We start from the raw sequence: 22,669 nt of genomic DNA, 5'->3' as shown, positions 1-22,669 counted from the left end.
GCATTTCTCAAAAGGTTACAAGCAGTGTACAAACTATGAGATACAAATGGAAAGTTTTACATGTGCAAGAAACAAGGCAAAACAAAAATGGAAATGAGAAGACATGCATTTACGACTGCCATGAGATGTATCCGGCCATTCCTTAAATCTTGGAACAAGTATTGTGTTGAAAATGAAAGAGACGGTCAATGAGTACTGTCACCGAAACATATATAGAGCTTGAATCATGGTAGTGGCCGGGCAGCTGTTGTTGGAAAGTCTCTTCTTATTGGCTAATTAACATTGACGACAAGGTTCTTTTCGTTGCTGAGTCCATATATGCCGTCTAAGTAATTTAACATATCATGAAAATTCTGCATAAAATAAAATAATGAAGTCATAATAGAAAAATTATTTTAAAAAAAAAAAAAAAACATACCTATGGTTGGTTGGGGTGCTGCATCACGAACCGGTGTGGAGTCTTTTTTCTTGCCAGTTTAGTCTTAAATTCTGAAAATAGTCCATAGGTATGATGGGTATGATAGGATATTCCAAGTACATTTTGATGTACAGTTATTAGATTCTCTATCTCTGATCTAGAATTCATCCAATAAAAATAGAAAATAAACAAACTAATCAAGAAAATTTTATAAAAAATAGAAAAAGCAAGAGAAACTGAAAACACATACTGTGTTCTCAATAAAATTTTGAAAAAATTACACTTTATCCCCCTTATGTATCCATCTATTGACGATATGTCGCCCAATGTTCAATTTTTGGTAGATGACCCCTTTACGTTGTCTACTTGTTCCACCGTAAACCTTCCGTCCACTTAGTCCGTCCAAAGAGCCAGAAAGAGGGTCACGTGCCATTTGTTTACATCCATGTCTGCAGCGCTGAACCCGCCATATACATCTTCAATATAGCGTAGATGCATTAGGAAGTTCCAACAACCTTGCCGTATCTCACTTTTTCTCTTGGAGAAAAGACCGAAGAAGTGGACAGAGAAAATCAATGAGGTGTTATACCATACAAAGAGAAAATGACACAAAGAAGTATATGTGCGCCGGTCAATCTAGAACTTGCCTTATTGGGAGGGAGTAGCGTTGGAAATTAGTAGATTACCATACCGAGAATAATAATCAGTTCAATCGGTTTCTATGGAACTACTGTGGCACTTATAAAACTGTGCCATAAATAAACAGAAAATCTATATATTCTTCTGATTTTTTTTTTTTTTTTCTCTCATTTCACTTGAAAATCTTGGAGTATGTTAATGCTGCAAGTATATAGACAAGGTGTGGAAACTTAATCCAAGGCACATGCAAACCAGCTACAAGGCTAAAAAATCTAAGAAAGTCAACCAACATTCTTTGAAGAGAAATCTACAGTAAATAAACAGAAAGTTTCAGAAATTCTCATTAAATCTAAACACAGTTTCAGAGAACAGTTTACCTCTTGAAACTTACTTTAAAGAAAGAAACTTTTTTGTATAGATGCATTATGTGCTCAAGACATTGCAGTCAGGGACGGAGCTGGGTTTCCCCCCCCAAAAAAAAATAAATCTTAATAAATAAATAAATAAATAAATTTTACTCCTAAATTTTTTTTTTTATTTTTTTAGTTTTAGCCCCCCAAATTTTTTTTTTTTTTCAATTTGGTCCCCCAAATCCTAAATCCTAGCTCCACCCCTGATTGCAGTTACGCTATAACGAAGTGTCCCTTGAAGTGGTTAGCCCTGTACAAGGTAAAACAAAGCTAAGAAAAACTTGTATTCATTTTTGTCATGTAGACATGTACCTGTAAGTCTGTAGCCTACTGTACAAAGAACCGGATATTCAGGTTATCAAATGATTATAATATGGTGCCTAATAATAATAATGAAAGCCCTTAGCAAATGATTGTGATTCTGTGAACCAATGTTGTGTATGTCTGATGTCCCTTTTCATGCTTTTTTAGTCAACTGGATCCCAACTTCTCTGCAAAACTGTGTCAAAATTTTTGTGTTTTAATTTACTGCGTCATTGTTGTTTTTAGCTTTGCATGAAGAACCCTATGTTCTCCCTTGTTTTGTAGTCTGGAAACAGAGGAACCTCCATCACCAACGAATACGTAATTTCCTGCATGGCCTTCTTGCACGTCAACTCAATCAACGGGAAGCTACAAGTTGAACAACCACGCACCATCAACGGCAAGTAACAGTGCTACCTGCTGTGAGCCCTTTCTTCCGCTAGTACATCTCCACGTCCTCTCGGGTCCTCATGGTAACGACCAAGAAATTCCAAAGAATTGATGGAGTTGGTCAAAACCGGACCCATGAGCTCCATGAAGGACACACTAGCTGCAATTGTGAATTTGGTGGCAGAAAGGGAGAGCGTTAGGCAGTGGGTGGAGGGAGGGGTGGTGCATATGGCAGTTGGGTTGATGGACAGGTTTCCGGAAAAAGAAACAGTGTTTGTGCCGGAAACAATGGTGAACCTAGGATGCAGACTCTGTTTCTTGGGAAGTCAATGGATGGGGCGAACATCGAGTTACATCTTTTTTATTCTTTCAGTTTCCACGAAACCAAACGCGAAACAGAAAAATTAGAGAATGAATAAATATATAAAATCTATAAAAGTGACCGTGTTGCATCCCGGTGAAACTCACCGTTTTGAACATGGATAATTTTGAAACTTTGGCCTTTAAAAGGTCATGTGCATGACATGTGACCGTCTTTCAGTCTCTTTAGACGGATTAAGTGGATGGAAGGTCTACGGTGGAACAAGTTGACAACATCAGGGGAATCATTTACCAAAAATTGAACATTGGGAGTCATATTGCTAATAGGTGGATACATCAGGGGGGTAAAATATAATTTTCCCTAAAATTTTCTAAGAAACAACCAAAGCAAAAGTGCCAACAGAAAAATAAAAATCAATTGACTTTTAAAAAGAAAAAGAAAAAGAAAAAGAAAATATCCTATTTCTCAAACTCATAGAGACTTCCAATCAAAAGACGAACCTTTTGAGCTTGGTCTAGGTCTCGGCTCTGCGCTTCTGAACCATGAGAAATCTATGGAGCAAATTGTCACATACCTTCTCTTCAACCTCTTTTCTTGATAATTTTTATCAAAATCTACCAAGATGTTATTCTCAGAGTGAGAGAGCTAGTGAAAAAAAAAGAAGCTAATCGGAGAGTAAAAAAAAACCCACACTTGAATCATGGTAGTGGGCAACTGTTGTTGTGAAGTCTCTTCTTATTGGCTAATTAACATTAATAACTTGACCACCTCATTTGGTCAAAGTGTCTCCCTTTTTGGTGATTGTTGTGGAATACATTGATATCATATTTAGTTCCGCAAAATATTCCCAAATTAATGTTTGCGTTAGGAGACATGTTACATGCACATTATATGTACATCAGTTTTTTAAATTAACCATTGGATCTGTAGGACCCACATGTGAATCTTTGTGGGTCCTACAAATCCAATGGTTGATTTAGAAAACTGATGTACAAGTGATGTGGAAAAATCATTTCTCTTGCGTTAGAGATATTTTATGGACATTTTTAGAGAAAATTAGACTTTAGATTCTAATAATTGGCATTAGTAAATGCAAGTGTCAGGTAACCCACCAATGGTTAGACATTCTAATGTCCGTCCCACTTGGAACATTGCAACTAGCAAGGTTTGCACATAAGCACGTAGTTAGATGTTAGGTGGTACATAAGAAGAGAAAAAAGTAGTTAAATGTCTATTTTTAGCATAGTTTCTATTAACTTGCATGCGAAAATTAACCAAAAATGACATTTAACATGAATACAAATCTTATTTTCCGAAAGCATAACAGAAATTTCACCCTCTTCTTACATGTTTTGGCTTCCACTCTCCCAACAACTTTGATTTCCTCCAACATCTCACGGTTAGCCAATAAACACAACTTTGAACATTTTGCATCTCCCCGGCCAACTTAGAAAAAATTAATTCGATCTCAGCTTTCCAATAATTGACATATGTATACTTTGTATTAATCCACCAACTTAATCCGCTTATTGCTTATTGAAACCTAGGTGTGCACAAATAGTTTCAATATAAATGAGAAATGTACGTGTTAGGATAATGTGACTTGACTAAAAGTGTGATCGATATAGGGGAGACATACATAATGAAATTTCATGACTACTGCATGATTGCATGATTGCATCACAAGGATTTGATGAGGAACACGTATCAATCAATCATGCATAAAGCACAAACGCACATATATAACATATACACGAGTAGTCAAATCCTCAAAAAATTACTTCAAATTAAACGAATTGAAAGAGAGACAGATTCAGCAGAAAGGAATTGTCATCGGGTTTATTAAATTGGAAATCACTGTATTAATTCAAAGATTGACCAACACTAATTACCAGATAACTATCTACGTACACTGTGAATTTTGTAGGACTACCGATCATGTTGAGCCACCATGGATGACATGGGAGAGTAGGAGTATCTGCCTGAAGCGGCGGTAGTGTGAGAGAAAATGAACTGGGAAAATCGGATTGCCGACACCAAAAATGGAAAGACAACAAATTATATTCCTGAAATACATATATGCTCTTTCTTAGAATTACGTACACTCATCAATACCGAAATTGACTCCATAAAACTAGTCATTTTTTTTTTTTTTTTTTTTGCTTTTCTTTTACTTTTTTACAGATACATGAAAACGAAATTACATCAAACAAGGGCTGGGCGACCCAAAAGTAAACACTAAGAATGCAAGTACGCGGAAGCAATGCATCAAATTAAGACGTGGACCCACTACAAAAAATAAAAGGCATTTATGGACGGTTTCTAAAACCGTCTAGAAAAAAACTTTTGCAGACAGTTTTTTCAAAATCGTCTATAAAAAATTTATTATAGACAGTTTGATTAAACCGTCCATAAAATTCCAGACGGTTTTAACTAAACCGTCAGGAAATTTACATTTCCAGAAGATTTTATAAAAATCGTCAGTAATTTTATGGACGGTTTTTACCAAATTGTCCATAAAATTTCAGTTTCAGATGGTTTCTTTTGAAACCGTTTGGAAATTTTTTCCCCACGCCATATATAACACCCTAATAATAATAATAATTATTATTAAAATATTTTAAGATTTGATAATTAGTTGCAAAAAAAAAAAAAAAAGTGATGAAATCGAATCAGTAATAATAACTAAAAGAAATATTAAAATATTAAAATTCTGGCTGATTAAAGGGCTACGTGGCAAGTTTGTAGCTTCTTTTTTTTATGGATGGGGTTGAACTGCGTATTCTTCAGGTAAGTGGTTTCTTCTTCACCAATCAATTTCTACCGGTCATCAGTTTATAAGGGCTGAGTTATTTTTTCTGAACATCATACTTTAGTTCAGCTAAGAAGCTCTTATCAGAGAAAACTCTGCAGGTAATTTCTCTAAAGAATTAGTGCACTTTCTTTGTTCATTAGCTCTTTAATAATTTTGGCTTATATCCATTACTATTTATTCATCTCTTTTTCAATTTCCTTTTCATTCTCTCCATGCCGTGCGTGTACCAGACCCATCCTTTTTTTTTTTCTTCTTCTCCTTCTTCTTTCCACTTCCGCCTCTGTTTCTTTTTGCTTTTCTTTTTTTTCTTTCTTCTTCTACACAGTTTGAGAGGGAGACGAGAGTGGAGATGAGGGAGAGTTGTGTGTGTGTGACCGTGAGAGGGAGGGGAGGAAGGAAGAGGACCCAGCCGGTGGGTGGGCCACCGGACTGGGCGGACGACGCCGCCGGACCGGCAGACCACGGTCCCGCGCCGGCGACGTCTCCTGGTGCCTTTTTCCGGCGACTTTGCCGGTACCCATACCTTTGGAAACCAATTTTCTCCTTGGGTAAGTGAAAATCTTAGTCTTTATCAATTTTTAGTTGAGTTTTGAGAAGAATTTAGAGCAAGATTCGTTGGGTAGGCTGAATGGGTTTTGAACAGAATTGTTTTTTTTTTTTCAGATGGGTATAACCTGCGAAGACTCTTCTCTGTCTATTTTTTTTTGGGTTGGCTTTGTGGGTTCGGTTGGTTGGAAGGAGGTTGGCTGTGGGTTTCGGCCGGTTGGTTGGAGAGAACAGTGGGTTCGTTTGTGATTTTCTATTCAGTTGAAGGGCTGGCCAAGTGTGTTGGGATGTTGGTGATTTTGGCAGATTTTGTGTGTGCAGTGTTTCAACTGAATGGGTGTTTTGTTTTGTGGTTCTTTGAGCTTTACGGCCACTGGGTTTTGGTGAAGAATCTGGCTGTGTGTGTGTCCTGTTTTGAGTTATCATTTTGGCCGGTTCCGTGTTGTTGCCTTTGAGTTTGGTTTGTTGTGCTAACCGGTTTGTTGTACTAACCGGTTTGAGTTTTTGGTTTTCCCTGTGGTTTTGGTGGCTCTATGCCGTGTAGATTTTGGTTTTTAGTGGGTTATTTTTGGTTAATTAGATAGAATAATTTTTTTTAGAAAAAGTATTAATAAAATTTACCCTTGTGTATTATTTAGGTAAAAGCTCAATCTTGTCGTTAGGAGCAAATCCAGGTAAGGGGATACAACACCTAAAAATCTCCCAACAAGATTTTACTATAAATCTTTTGAAAAAAATGTTGGGGAATTTTACAAAGCATTATTATGTGAAATTTTAAATGCCAAGCTGTTATTTCTAATATGTTTCGTTCATGCTATTTTATGCATTTTTACAATTATGATTAAGAGCATTTTTTTTAAGTTATGGAATTATGCATAAGAGTATTTCAAAGTTGTGATAAGAGCATTTCAAAGATATGATTACAGAGAATTCTAAAGTTTATGATTTATATAGTTTTGAATGAAAAAGAGAATCTAAAGTTTAAAGTTTGCACATGACTATAGTTATAAAAACGGCTCTTACAGTTTTAAAGTATAGTATACAGTTATTGTAGAGCCTATAGTATTACAGAAAACGTTCATGTGTAGTAATTGTTTAAATCCTGAGGCACTACTATAGTTAAGATCGGTACCATACAGGGTAGCAAGGCAAGCATACCAAAATACTGTGTGTGCTACCGGCCGGGGTTGGCCTTTACCTAGGGAAGATCCCCAACCCGGCGACTCTTCTCTGTGACGACAGGCTGAGTCTATAGGTCCTTCGGACAAAGCCAACGTGCGCCGCTCACGGGAACTGGCGGTGTAGAGTCTATAAAGGGTTAAACCACAGTTAAAGGATAAAAGAGAAAATAAAAAGAATTGATTTGATTATTCATGCCATTATTCATGTTTCTTGTTCATCTATTTTTAAGTTCTGTTAATTATACTTATAAATTCTGTCTTAATTGCTCATTTTGATATTTTTGTCATTATGCATAATTAATGATTTTATAGCATGTTTTATTTTCCTGGTGTTGATATTTCCTTACTGAGTTGTCGAACTCACCCCTTTCCCTTATAACCATTTTCAGATGAAGGTGTATATCATAGTCTTGAGGGGAGGAGTGCCTGTAGGACTCCTGGTAGTCAGTGACCCCCAGATCTGGCCCCATCCGTGGGCAACTTGGACTTACTGTACAGTGGACTAGAAAAAGATGTAGATAGTAGCAGTTATAGTACCTGGGGACTCCGTCGTGGACATAGACTGTAGAGCTGATAGATCATGATATTACAGTCATATTTTGTTGATGGAAACTGTACTCATTTCAGTCTTTTAACTTATGTGGTGGTTTTTCTAGCAATGTTGATTGCTAGCTTTTGCTTTACCACTTCACTTTTGAGCTGTAAATAACCTCGAGCCCCAGTGTAAAATTTTGATACTGCTATCATAGTTGGTATAAATAGTAATACTACTTGTGTTTTGAAACTCTCTGTCTTTATTTACTTATTTACTTATCTTTTAGTTCGCGTTTCCCTTATTTTCCTAAACGGGGGCGTGACACCATATCATCAATCTGCGTGATGCCCCCAAATTTCACCAAATCCATCAGGTTTTTTCCCTAGCCAAAATCACAACCGTCCATTTCTTTTGACAGCCAAAAAAATTTCCCAGCCAAAATTAATTAAATGGAATATACATGGAGGTCCATTTGCACAACAAGACGAAGGTCCTCGATCTAGCCGGCCGCCAAGATGTTCGTCGAGCTCTCCAAGTCCCAGGAATCTGCCGTAGGCGACGGCACCTCCACAAGGCCGTCAAGGTCCTCACGACCATGGCCGTCCCCGTCGAGCTCTCCAACCGTGACTCTCTCGTCAAGTCTGCCAGCACCTCTCTCAACAGCAAGGTTGTCAGTCAATACTCTACTCTCCTCGCTCCGCTGGTCGTCGACGTCGTCCTCTCTGTCGCCGAACCTTGAGGAAACCAAAAAATGGAAAACTTTGAGGAATTAGTACCTGAGCCAAGCCTTGGAGAGCTCCCAGTAGCAGCGAGAGTAATGGCAAGCGAGGTCGGCGACTTGGCGGACCCTAGCCACCGATCCGACGGCCAGGGACAAGAAATCGACGGTCCCATCGGACTTCGAAAACCTTAGATTGAACGATTCAATCAACACGCTTGGTACCCCTAAGGACACGCCGTCATCTCCGCTGGCCGTCGACGTTTCCTTATCTGGACAGGAAAATCGAGACAGAAAAAGAAATTAATGGCATGGATAAAATATATATGTATATATGTATATTATTAATTCTGGACGGTTTTGGGCAAAACCGTCCATAATTTTTATGGACGGTTTGTGCCAAACCGTTTGGAATTGCGGACGGTTTGGCCTAAACCGTCCATAATCAGGATTAGTGACCCATTGTCAAACAGTCCAAAAAAAACCCTCTGGAACGTTTTCCAGACGGTTTTTTCCAATTTCTGGACAGTTTCAATCCGTCCAGAATTCCTGATTTTTTTGTAGTGACCTTTTGATTCTTGGCACGGATGCCAAGAACCCAAGCCACCAATAAATGTTGTTAAAGGTGTATATAGAGTCTAGAGAACTCAAACACTAGGTGCGTAACAATTACAGAGATACACAGAAAAGATACATAAAACAAAAAGCCCAAAAATACAAAAAAGGTAAAACATAGCACTAGTGAGTTGGGAGTCGCTGATGATGGCGCGTGGATGACCTCTCTCCGGTCGTGATGCCGTGAACTACCACAATCGCCAAGAGCAGAGGTGGGGGAAGGATGGGGGAGGAATGTAGCCACCACGTGTCGGCAAGTGAGATTCACTCGCTGGCGCGTGCAAGCTACGCTCCATTACAAGGAGGTCCGGAAGGATTGCAGCTGGTGTCGACGAAGGTGGAATACGACGGGGAGCACGATGGAGAGGCGTGTGTCGTGTCGAATCTGGCCGAGAAGCGTAAATCTAGCTTCGAAAAGCTCGACCCGAGATCCTATCCAAACTAGGCGGAAGACCACGCGTTAGCATTGGACGACCTCTCTCCTGCTGAGACACCATGAACTACCACAATCCGCCAAGAGTACAGGCGGGGGAAGGATGGGGGGAGGAGTAGCCACCATGCATCAGCGAGTGAGATTCACTCGTTGGTGCGTGCAAGCTACACTCCGTTGCGTGGAGGTTCGAAAGGATTGTGGCTGGTGTCGACGGAGGCGGAATACAACAGGGAGCATGATGGAGAGGCGTGTGTCATGCCGAATCTGGCTGAGAAGCGTAAATCTAGCTTCGAAAAACTCGACCCGAGATCCTATCCAAACTTAGCGAAAGACACGATGGATGAAGATGGTGGCCAGTGTGAGCTATGATGTTGGTAGAAAAAGCAGATAAAATGCCTTCATAGAGGTAGTTAGGGCAAGAGAAAACTCTAGCAAAATAGAGGCCTCAAAAGAGGCAATAGCAGAGGGGGAATGGAGGAAGAGGGGAGGAGAAGAGGAAGAAGAGGGTGAGGAGGGGGAGGGAAGCTCAAAGCTTCCCTGCTCCCATGGATTTTGAGCTGTGAGGCTTTTCAGAGAGAGGGGAGGCTTGGGAGAAACAATCACCTAAGCTTTTTAAGCAGGGGCGGAGCTAGCCCCAAGCTTGGCCAAGCTTTGGGGGGGTGGGGGGGGTGGCGGAGCCCCTAGGTTTTCCAAAAAAAAAAAAAAAAAAATTACCTCTAAATTTTATTTTATTTTTTTAGTTTTGCCCTCCCAAATTTTTTTTTTTCAATTTTGCCCCCCCAAATCCCAAAGGGTAAATTTTGTAAATGTAAATTACTAATAATTACTCAAAGGGTAAGCATTAATCAGACTTATGGGTAGTCCTGTAGCAGAATTAGAAATTTAGAATGAGGACTTATATGTATCGATCCAACACCCAATGCATCTTGGTGTACACTTGATGTACATCAAGATGATGTAAAAAAATCATTAGCCTACGGGAACATCCTCAACTGATGTGGCTAATGGTTGGTATCCGCACCTCCAAATTCTAAAACTTTACTTCAAAAATGCCAACATTAGCTCTCATTCAATATAAATTGGTTTATCCATCCTCGACCTTCATTGTTAATTGGTACAATTTATAATCCTGGAGTACTGTATCGATAATTACCTTGAATCTATATTTTAAATTAATGTTAGAAACCACACTTTTATCTTACTATTATTCTATATTGTTTATAACAATGATAATCATCGCTTGAATTATGTTCATGCAAGAGTAAGGATTCGGATCGGATCCTTGAAGATAAAAATGCATATATAATTTTATCTTTGGATTGCTCCACCTATCATGGAAAAACGTTGAAGCTACACTAATACAATTTGAAACATATTTGGGAACCGGCATCAAGTAGTGTATAAAGAAAGGTCAGAGACGTTTCTTTATTTGAATTAGAATCTCTTACAATTGATTAATTTGGAAAATTCCACAATAATGATGGTTGTAGGGCCTACATGTTTGGCATAGGTGGACCCCAAACCTTGAGTTGCCTAGGGCAAGTGAGCTGCGCAATCCCCTCTAAGAAGGCTACCCAAATTGCATGGGTAGTCAATTGTAAGGAATCTTTATTCCTTAATTTCTGTCTGCAAGGTACTAGTTTGATGGATTAGAGAATTATTTCATGGTTCATATTTTCAACAGATTAAGATTTATGTGTGTTGTCGAACAAATTAACACTTTAAACACTTTAAGGCCCTTTAAGAACAAATTAGACTTTAAGAGTCTAGTAGTTGGAATTTGGATATTAATAGTACCTAAGACGTGGTTTTAACACTAATATAACCTGAAAACAACAAAAAAACTTTTAGATTAAAAATAAAATAAATTGTTAATATTATATACGTATTAATCATCCGAGAAAGCCTACTCGAGGGGATGTTAAATAGTTAATAGTTAGGCTTTTCATCAACTTCACATTGGCCTTCCACTACAATTCCATCACATCTCCGGCCTTAATGGCGAGAACCTTGACACAGCTAGGCGTCCATCACATCTCCGGTCTCAATTATGACTACCTTCTGATCGAGGATGTTACTGCATGCATTCGCCTGAGTGCATGGGGAGAAATATCAAAAGCTCTCTCAAAGCAAATGGCAGGCTTGTGTACTTAGTTTAACAGCCTCGGTAAAACTGACTTTTCTTTTTTCTTTTTTTCTTTTTTCTTTTTTTATACGTAAATGCTATAAGCTATTAAGCTACATTGGCTAGCCGCCATTAAAGATATAAAAATCGACTGAAACCCCAAAAATATAAAGTAAAAAAAAAAAAAAAAAAAAAAAAATTGAATATGAATATTATGTTTATAATAATTTTGTATTGAGAAGGTTTTGCTAGCTTGTGCCTATATAACTTGCTTTACTATCAAACACTACTAATTAACATATGATGCGAGTGCTTAATGCTTCTGATTAATGCTTACCCTTTGAGTAATTTTGGAGTGTTCAATAATAGTGCATAATAAATTACTACAAATGGAAAAACACAACTTTGTAATTCTATTTATCGTACGTATTAGGTTCTAATTAATGAACACAACCTTTTTTTTTTTATGAATAAAAAAAAATCTCATTGGTTGAAGATCTTTCTTAATTAATTCCTATATACCTACAAGTACTAGTTTGATTATAGTCGTTGATGACGGCCATCATTAAACGTTCTTTCACATAGACTTGCCTTGATATGTTTCCTATATTTATTATTATTATTATTCAAAAAGACAGGCAAGAGAGACCAACTATGTAACGTAACTATTTTGACTGGACATGATTATAGTAGTACTTAGCTACTCGTTGGATTAGGCTAATCAAGCATGGAGATTCAAAGATTCCTATTGTAGGATTCAAACCTATGTCCTACTATGCACCTAACCGGCCACTTTGAATTATCTTTGGACCATTGAACCACTACTCTCGATGGTTGTTATGTTTCCTCATTATTTGAATATATCCATGGTTATACAGAAATAGACGAAAGATAATTAAAGATGTCATATATATGTGTGTGTGTGTGAGATCTTTTATTTAAATTTTTCAAAAACATGTATTCGAAGTGCAAACTGAATAATGCTGCAAAATATGTTATTCCACAATCTAAAAAAGAAAAGAAAAAAAAAATCACTTGAACTACTAACTACAAAATACATTTGAACTATACATTTGAACGTATGTATGCACTAGAAAATAAACAAAAACCCATATTTTCAATCTAAATTTTGTAATTTCAACAACTCCTAAAGACGAATCAAATGAACTTTCAAAAAGCATGGATCAAATCAATCTCTAGCTGAAAATAACTGACAGAAAAAAGATGTCAATATATATGGGCATGGAATTTGAGCAATGCCAAATGGCCCAAATCTAGCTGCAAAGCCTGGTTGAACATGGGATACCACATATATATATATAACGACATCAATTAACACATAATTGACCAATCAAAAACCCCAAACAAGTAACCAACTACACTAGTATTTATGTTAGAAACACTATATGGGCCTTTTACAGCAAATTAGACTTTAGAGTCTAATAATTAGAACTAGGAAATACAAGCTTGGCAAGTAACCCACCAAATGATAGACATTCTTAAATATGATTGAACTTCCGTACCACTTGAAACATGCATGAACATCTGGTTAAATGTTGGTTATAAAAGTAGTTGAATGTCGATTTTTGACATAATTTCTGTCAACCTGTCATAATATGTCTGCAAGGCGCAAGCTAACAAAAAACCCACATTTAACATGAATAAAAAATCTTATTTGACAAAAGTATAACAGAATATTAATGGTATGTAATTTAAGCTTTGAACATTTTGTTAAGGTAGTAGCCACATAGGCTCCATCTCATGCAGTCTCTGTGGCTGACACATCACTTGTTCCACCTCATGAAGATTCTGCTGCAAGAATTGTGGAAATCCCATTAACAGTCAAGGAGGAAGATATTGATGTGATTGTGGGATTGGAATCAAAGAAGACTACAGGACAATATATCCAGTTGTGCATAACAATCAAATCCTGCCTTACATGATGATACATGCTACTCAAGATCAAACCCTTTCTTTAGATGATGATGCGTGCCACTCAAGCTCAAATACTTTCTTTAGATAATGATGTATGCTATGCAAGTGTGCTCATCAGACAACTAGATTGTCATTGACTTCATAGAATTTACCTTTCTTGAATATCATTTACTTTGTGTATAGAAGATCTTCCCTTGTATTGTACAATTTTCCAATTCTGCAAATCTCTTGCATATGACTATAAATAAAATGTGTGTGTTTTGGTTACGTTAGCTAAAACCATTCTCCCTTATTTCTTTCATAGTATCAGAGCCAATCTATGTAAACACCCCAATCCTCCTTTTAATGGCTTCCTCCTCAACTACTCCCTTGGCAACTTCATTCACCCTACCTAGCTTCACTCAATTTTCCTCTCAAACTTGATGAGAATAATTATCTGTTGTGGCTATCTCAAGTGGTTCCTACCTTGAAAAGTCATGAGTTGATGGGCATAGTGGATGGTTCAGAATCAGACCCATACCCACCTCAATCTGTGCTCGATGACACTAATAAGGTTGTCCCTAATCTGGGCTATGCAATCTGGATCAAGAATGGTCAATTCCTACTAACCTGGATAAATCTCAATCTGGCTGAACTTATGTTGGCTACTGTTTATGGACTCCAAACCTCCAAGGAAGTATGGGATGCTCTGGCAAATAGGTTTGCCTCACACTCCCGCACGCTCTCGTGTTTCCCACCTGAAACGCCAACTTTAGTCTCAATCAAGAATCCAAATCCTGCTATAAATTCCTTACCTCCTCCGATAGGCAGACCAACTTGATGCTATAGGAAAGTCCACTGATGATTAGGATTTGATTAATTCCATCATTAGTGGACTCAATCCCATGTTTAACTCATTTGTGACCTCTATTTCCATTGCTACCAGGGACAATCCTCTCTCATTCCTTGAATTTCGGGATGAGCTCTTGAATCATGAGATGCTTTTGAACTAACAGCAGCAGGCAGCCAACACTGATATTAGGGGTGTACAATTGGTTGCAGTTGCAGTTATGAGGAAATAATCGCAACCGCAACCGCAACCTCCGGTTATCGGGTTATTAACCGAGTAACCGGTTTTCAAACATTGTTGATTTTTTCAGTTTTTTTTTTTTTTTTTAAATTCAATATCCAATTATTCAATATTCAATGATAAATAGTCAATACTATTGGACGTGCATAATTTCATTTATCAGTCACCATTCATTCATCTCAATGAGCTCACAATCAAGTCCATATATTAAATAAAATGATTGCAAAGAAAATCAAACAAACAAATATTATAAAATATAATGACAATTGTATTGTAATTAAACTATGATGACAATTCAAAAAAATACCAAACCTTCATATTAGAAAACTAAAGATGATTCATTTCTTGATATTAAAGGTTGAGTTTGAGGCACATCTACAATAAATACAATTATTTGTATGTATATATATATATATATATATATATATATATATATATATATATATAAATCGGTTACTGGTTACCGGTTACCTAGTTATTAACCAGTTTTCTAAAACCCTATAACCAGCAACCGTAACCGGGGTACCCGGTTATCCAGTTGCGGTTATTTCTGGTTTTTCCGTTTTCTAGCTATCTGGTTAGCAGCTGTTGACGGTTATTAGTGGTTAATAACTGCCCCGCTTGTACACCCCTAACTGATACTTAGAACTTCGCTATTTTCATGCAGCGCCATGGTGGTGGATCCTCTAAACCAAACCTTCAAAGTTTCCAAAACTACAATCGTAAAGGTAAGGCACCTCTATTCCATCATTTTCCTCCCAGGTCTGGACAATACCGAGGACCTCCCAACTCTAGCGCCAATGGCCATGCACGCTAGTTCTCTCCATCTGGAAATACCAATCTGCAACTTCAACGCCAAGGTTCTCAATCCAGCAACGATGACTTCCCATCCAATCAACCTCTATGTGCTCCCTGCCAGATTTGCGGCAAGTCCAACCATGGTGCTCTCGACTATTTCCACATGATGGACTATGCCTATCAAGGTCGCCATCCTCCACCTCAGTTAGCTGCTATGGTGGCCCAAACCAACAGCACACTTGAAGATCAGCCTTGGTTTGCTGATGGTGGCACCAATGATCACATCACACATGACCTGAAAAATCTGTCTATTCAACCTCAACCATTTCAGGGACTTGAGTTTGTAGTTGTTGGCAATGGAGCAGGCTTGACAATTGAGCACACTGGTTCAACAATTTTTCACCCTTCTTCTATTCCTTTTTGCCTTAAGCATTTATTACATTGTCCTACTGCCACAACTAATCTATTGTCTAACCAAAAATTTTGCCAAGATAATAATTGGTACTTCATTCTTACATCTTCTCATTTCTTTGTGAATGATTTTTGACCGCATACGTTGCTCCTGGAAGGCAAGAGTGAGAACGCGCTTTACCCTTTGAGGCTGCGAAGAAATTCATCCAAAAATGCTCATGTTTTTACGCTATCTTAGGATTAAAAACCTCTACCCTAATGTGGCACTCTAGGCTTTGCCACCCTTCCTTTTCCATTGTTAAGCATGTAAAAAAGGCATAGTCTTTTCCTATTTCAAATATAATGATTATAATAAAGAGCATTTTTGTTATTAATGTCAATTGGGTAAGAGTAAAAGATTGCATTTCACTGCTTCTACACGTAGTACTACTTCATTCCTTAAATTAATTCATACATACCTATGGACATCTCCAGCCCCCTCCACAGTGGCTGTAGATATTACATCATCTTTATAGATGATTTCACTCAGTACACTTGGTTTTACCCCTACACCTTAAATCTGATGTCTATAATTGCTTTGTTAAGTTCAAAATGTTTGTTGAAAACAAATTCTCCTACAAGATTAGATAATTGCAATCCCAGTTCACTGGTGGTAGTGAATACACCTCACGACACTTCCAATCCTTTTTAACCAATAATGGTATTCAACATCGCAAGAGTTTTCCTCACTTCACAACGAAATGGCTTAGCTAAAAGGAAGCTACACCATATCCTTGAAACTGGACTCACTTTACTTGCTCACTCGGACCTATCCAATCGATATTGGGTAGATGCATTTCTCACTTCAGTTTTCATCATCAATAGGCTACCCACATCTGTCATGAATCATGCTTCCCCTCATGAGAAATTATTCCTAAAGTCTCTTGATTATTCTCTCCTCAGAGTTTTTGGATGCAAATGCTTCCCCCTTCTTCACCCTTACACAACTCATAAACTAGAATTTCAATCTAAGGTCTGCATTTTTCTTGGATATAGTCATGCTGGTTATCGTCGTCTGGATCCTGTCACCAACCATGTTTATTTGTCAAGACATGTGGTTATTTATGAACAATCATTTCTTGCCAAAGAACATGATTTCTTGCAATTGCCTTCCAAGATCAATGCTGCTTTTGATGCTCCCAGTAAGCATCCTTGTTTGCACATCTTTTCCTTACCACATTACACACATCATGCGGCTACTAACTCCACACATCATGCTGCTACTGAATCTAACCATGACCATATCACTACTACTAGTCCCTCAGATGCTTCATCCTCTCTCATCCTTACCTTTGAACCCTTAGACATTGTCGACCATCATGCTTCCTTTAGTTCTCCTTCTCTGGCTTCTCCCATTGTTGTGCCACCTCCAGCCGCACTCGTAGCTACCATTGCCCTTGCTTTATATCCTATGACCACTCAGTATAGGACTGGCTCTCTCCGACCTACGTCCTTCCCTGACTTCCATCTCTACTCTGCTACCAAACACACTCCACCCACTGCTCTTCACTCTGTGCTCATTGAGGTTTAACCAACCTGTTTAAAAAAGGCAGCCATTGACTCACGTTGGAGAGCTATTATGGTGGTAGAGTTTGAGGCCTTGATCTCCAACAAGACTTGGAAACTTTGTCCTCGCCCATCCCAGCAGTATGTCGTTCGCAATCGTTGGGTGTATAAGATTAAACAACGAGCTAATAGTTCCATTGCAGATTCAAAGCTTGTTTGGTTGCTAAAGGCTTTAAGCAGCAAAGTGGAGTAGATTACACTGAGAGCTTTAGTCCAATCATCAAGCCTTCCACCATTCGCATTATTTTAGCCTTGGTTGTACACTTTGACTGGCCTATTAAGCAATTAGATGTCTCTAATGCTTTCTTGCATGGTACCTTGCTGGAGGAGGTTTACATGGAGCAACGTCAAGGTTTTGTGGATGCAACTCAACCAGATTATGTATGCAAGCTTCACAAATCTATCTATGGTCTTAAGCAGGCTCTAAGAGCCTGGTTTCACTGCTTGTCTACTACCCTCTTGGAATTGGGCTTCACAGCTTCCATGGTTGATCCTTCCTTGTTTCTCTTCTTCCATGGTCAAATCATTATCTTCATGTTAGTATATGTTGATGACATCATGGTTATCGGGAACGCAATCTCTGTTGTACAATCTCTTATTCTCAAATTACAACAACAATTTCCCTTGAAGGACTTGAGTGACTTGGGCTTTTTCCTGGGTATACAAGTTGCTCGCCCGCATCTCTCTCAAACCAAGTACATTGCTAATCTGTTTCACGGCACATGCATGCTTGGTGCCAAACTGTCGGTCTCTCCCTGTTCCTCCAGTGCCAAGTTGTCTCACTTTGATGGAGAATCCCTTGCTAATCCTACTGAATATCGCCAGGTGGTAGGTGCTCATCAATATTGCACTCTCACTCGTCTTGACATCTCTTTCTCTGTTAACCAGCTCTGTCAGCACATGCATTCTCCCACTTCTTCCCATTGGTCTGCAGCTAAGCGTGTCATTCACTACTTAAAGCATACATCTACACATGGCCTTCTCTATACCAAGGGACATCTCCAACATCAAGCCTTCTGCGACTCGAATTGGACTGGGAATCCTAACGATAGTCGTTCAACTTCTTGATATGGTATTTTTCTGGGGAATTGTCTTGTTTCTTGGAGTGACAAGAAACAATCTGTGGTGTCTCGGTCTAGCACTGAAGCTGAATACCATTCCATGGCTATGACTACTACTGAAATGTTTTGGTTTTGGATGTTGTTCCGCGAACTTCGTCTCTCTGTCTTTGGCCCCCGTGTTGTGGTGTGATAATGGGAGTGCTCTCGCCTTGGCCTCTAATCCCATTTTTCATGCACGAACTAAACACATCGAAGTTGACTACCACTTCATTTGAGAGAAAGTCCTGAATGGTGATATTTTGATCAAAATCATCTCTACTGTTGACCAACTTGCTAACATTTTCACCAAAGGAACCTCCTCAGCTCAATTTGCTCTCTTATGCTCCAAGCTCACAGTCCTTCCTGGCCCCCTTAGCTTGCGGGAGGATGTTAAGGTAGCAGCCATAGAGGCTCCATCCCATGCAGTCTCTATGGCTGCCACATCACCTAATCCACCTCATGAAGATTCTGCCGCAAGAATTGTGAAAATCCCATTGACAGCCAAGAAGGAAGATACTGCTGTGATTATGGGATTCGAATGAAATAAGACTGCTGGACAATATAATCCAATTGTGCATAACAATCAAATCCTGCCTTATATGATGATACGTGCTACTCAAAATCAAACCATTTCCTTAGATGATGATCCATGCCAATCAAGCTCAAATACTTTCCTTAGGTAATGATGTATGGTATGCAAGTGTGCTCATCAGACAACTATATTGTCCTTGACTTCATAGAATTTATCTTTCTTGAATATCATTTACTTTGTGTATAGAAGATCTTCCCTTGGATTGTACAATTTTCCAATTTTGCAAATCCCTTGTATATGACTATAAATAAAATGCCTATGTGTTTGTTTTGGTTAAGTTAGCAAAATCATTCTCTCTTATTTCTTTCACATTTTGCTTCACTCGAGCTTCAAAAAAATTAATTCAATCTTCGCTTTAGAAGAGTTGGTATATGAACAATTCGCATTCCATGAACTTAATCCCCTTATCGTTTATTGAAACTTTGATGTGCAAAATAGTTTATATTGAAACAAGAGTTATAAGAACTCAGGATACAAGAGTTACAAGAACTCAAGAGATAAGAGTTACAAGATGGTTTGTATAAATTAATTTATTGTTGTTAATGTAGAAGTTAAAGTAATGTGTGACGTTTAGACTCTTTCTTTATAAATAGAATCTTATATACAATCAAGAAAAGGCTTTGACACGTGCACGTAAGACATATGCTGGACTACCTTAATTATCTGTTTATCTTTTTTGTTCTCATCTCTTAAATAGATTATATGTTCTTACATGATATCAAAGCCGTCTAAAGGCACCACTGCTGTTTTTCTACGATCTCCTATTATATTTTCTTCTCAATGGTTATCCCACCATCTTCTACAACTTTCTTCTCTTTGCCAACCACTGTCGGGTCCACACAATCAAATTCTTCCTCTTCAATTTGATTGAAAAATTGAATAGATACCCTACACAAGAAGAAGAAGAAGAAAAATCACCCCATATTTTGTCACTTTCACTGCGATCTCTTCATTTTCTTCTAGTTCATGCAATGAAGAGTAACTCATCTCTCTTTCATATATCGGAAAAACATCCTCAATTTTCATCTTTCTTTTGATTTCCTCTCCAGTGATCTTCTTCACAATGAGTATAGCATCTTCTTACGGTAAACATGCCATAAAGATATCTGATTCATATTGTTCAGGCCCTTCAAATCAGCTTTACATCTCTTCAAAGCCCCTTTTAGTTTCTCATGTTTACCTCAAACATCCCTACCCCCCCTCTACTACTCACATACTCCTAGTCCAATTTCCCTTTCTTTCTTTTTTTCTAAATCTTATCCGAATGTTGCTGCTAAGTCTGAGGTCAAGGGTCAACCTCACCTCCCAAAATGTCACTATGGAACCCGAAAACATCCATCTTCCAGTACTATGTTGTCGTGGATGAACTAAAAATCCATTTCAATTAGAAAATGGGAAATGTGGTAGAATAATGTGACTTGAGTAAAAGCGTGATCAATCTTTGAAAAAAAAATATAGAATTAAAGTCGAATGAAATTTCATGATCACTACTGCGCGCACGACAGAAATGGAGTGCACTGTTGAGTCATACCTGGAGATGAGATCGATCCCATGATCTTTTCACTTGCACTAGAAGACTAAAAATGGTTTTCATGGGTGGAAGCACTGATTTGATAGTAAATAAATCAATCAGCAGCTAATGCTGTATATATTTGATCAGAAGATCCGAATCAAAATATCAAATATTATAGCCTGAAACATTAATCTTCATTCATTTGTATGATTGCATCACAGGGATTAATTTGATGAGGAACACGTATCAATCATGCATGAAGCTCAAACGCACATATATAACATATACACGAGTAGCCAAATCTTCAAAAAATTACTTCAAGCGAACTCAAAGATCGAGAAACTATGTATACACCCAGATTCAGCATATAAATGAATTGTACGTTTCCGGGTTCATTAATTACACATTTATTTGAAAATCATAGTATTCAAACAAGGTAAACTCACAGCGCGCACAGCTAAAACAGAAAGACAAACAAACACTTACACTTCACCGTGAATTTTGTAGGACTACCGATCATGTCGAGCCACCATGGATGACCTGGGAGAGTGGTAGTACCTGCCTGAAACGGCGGTATTACGACTGAAAATGAAACGGGAAAATCGGATTGTTGACACCAAAACTGGAAAGAATTGCATAAACAAGAGAGCGGATTCCTGATACACATATATGCTCTTTCTTAGAATTACACTCATCAGTATCGAAATTGGGTCCATTAAACTAGCCATTTTTTGCTTCTCGATCTTTTGGCGTTGAAAAATGAAAACTGATCAGCAGGCACGGGCTTAAAGAAATATAAATGTAAATATCAAATTACTAAAATATCCCTGTGTCTAAAAACCCTTGTCCACCAATTGTTTGCTACAAATTAAAATGGTAATTAGATTTTACTATCATGAGTATCATGTATGCATGAAACATATATGCCTTGAGATTTCTCTCTGTGTTATTTTAAATAAGAAGAAATTTTTCCTTTAAATTAAGTTTGATATTTTTTTTTTAGTTCAATCTATTAAATTGATATATTCTAAAATAAATGTAATTTTTAGTGATATATATTTTTAAAAATTACATGTATCTATTTTGAATAAATTATGTATTTTTACTATTGCATATCAAAATTACATGTATTTTGAACAGATTTACGGTTGGTTTGTATTGTTTTTATGGAAGCTCAGGGATATTATTGTAATCACGCTAAAGTATCTCAGACTTGTGGGTAGCAGAATAAGAATGAGGACATTATGGGCTCATCCTCAGCTGATGTGGCTAAATGGCTAATGGTTGGTATCCGTACCTCCAAAAATTTGGAAAACTTTCGTTGAGAAATGTCGACATATTAGCTCTCTACCTCGGCCCTCGCCCTCATTATTAGTTGGTTGTAGTCTAGGCTTGGCTGAGTTTTTGTCAAAATCTAGGGCCAAAATAAAAAATGAATAATTAAAAGACAAGTTGGAATATCACATCTACATTTAGAAGATGAATATCACATTAGTTTATTATTATAAGATAAAACCAAATTTTATAAATGATTTTAGGGAGTTTTAATTACAATTTAACTAACAATTTTGAAGTGATAACGATGATATAACCATCTCTTTTTCCGACAATGAAGAACAAGTTGAGGAATATATGCTAGACATGCAACAACATGAATTGTTGCTTTTCTTTCGGTAGTACTGTCACTAAGAGCTGGTCTCAATTAGCTGCATAAACTAACAGTAGTGGTGCAGACTTCAAACAATGAAGGCTGCTTTGCATGTAGAACAGTAGAAGGAACATGCTTGGAAACAAAGAAGCAACATGGGTTGGTTAAACCTCTTCTAAGCTGATGATTTGATGATCCCTACATCAGTAAATTAACCACCATTCCCTTAACTAAACCAAAACACAAAAAGAAATATGGACAAGTTAAATGAAAGAAAAAATAAATCTCAAAGGTTGGTGATCTTTTTTGATACCTATATGTCTATCTGCAAGTACCATTTCAATGTCTAAATTATAATTATGGCCTCCTTTTCTCTAAACTTTTTATTTATCTATTTATGGATATGACTATTGAAATCATTTCGCGTCCTCTTAATAATTCACAAAGGTCTTTTCATCCGTCCGTTTTCTTGGTAAGACTACCTTTTTCTTCTTTTATTACATTTATGCAAAAATGATGTCGTTTCGTCTCGATAGATTAGTCTCACT

The 22,669-nt window shown here is 37.7% G+C and overlaps 1 long non-coding RNA gene across 1 annotated transcript; it reads right to left on the bottom strand.

Moving 5' to 3' along the window:
* Window positions 1-13,085: 13,085 nt before the first annotated feature.
* Window positions 13,086-21,336, bottom strand: LOC133873969 (uncharacterized). Its single transcript, XR_009901188.1, has 2 exons — window positions 20,960-21,336; window positions 13,086-13,262 (listed from the first exon to the last, which is right to left on the bottom strand). It is a non-coding gene; the product is annotated as an uncharacterized LOC133873969 (long non-coding RNA).
* Window positions 21,337-22,669: the final 1,333 nt, after the last annotated feature.

This window comes from Alnus glutinosa, chromosome 7 (assembly GCF_958979055.1).
Source record: "Alnus glutinosa chromosome 7, dhAlnGlut1.1, whole genome shotgun sequence".
Lineage (NCBI taxonomy): Eukaryota > Viridiplantae > Streptophyta > Magnoliopsida > Fagales > Betulaceae > Alnus > Alnus glutinosa.
The sequence above is the reverse complement of the archived record's forward strand: the minus strand, read 5'-3'. Positions and strand labels throughout refer to the sequence as shown.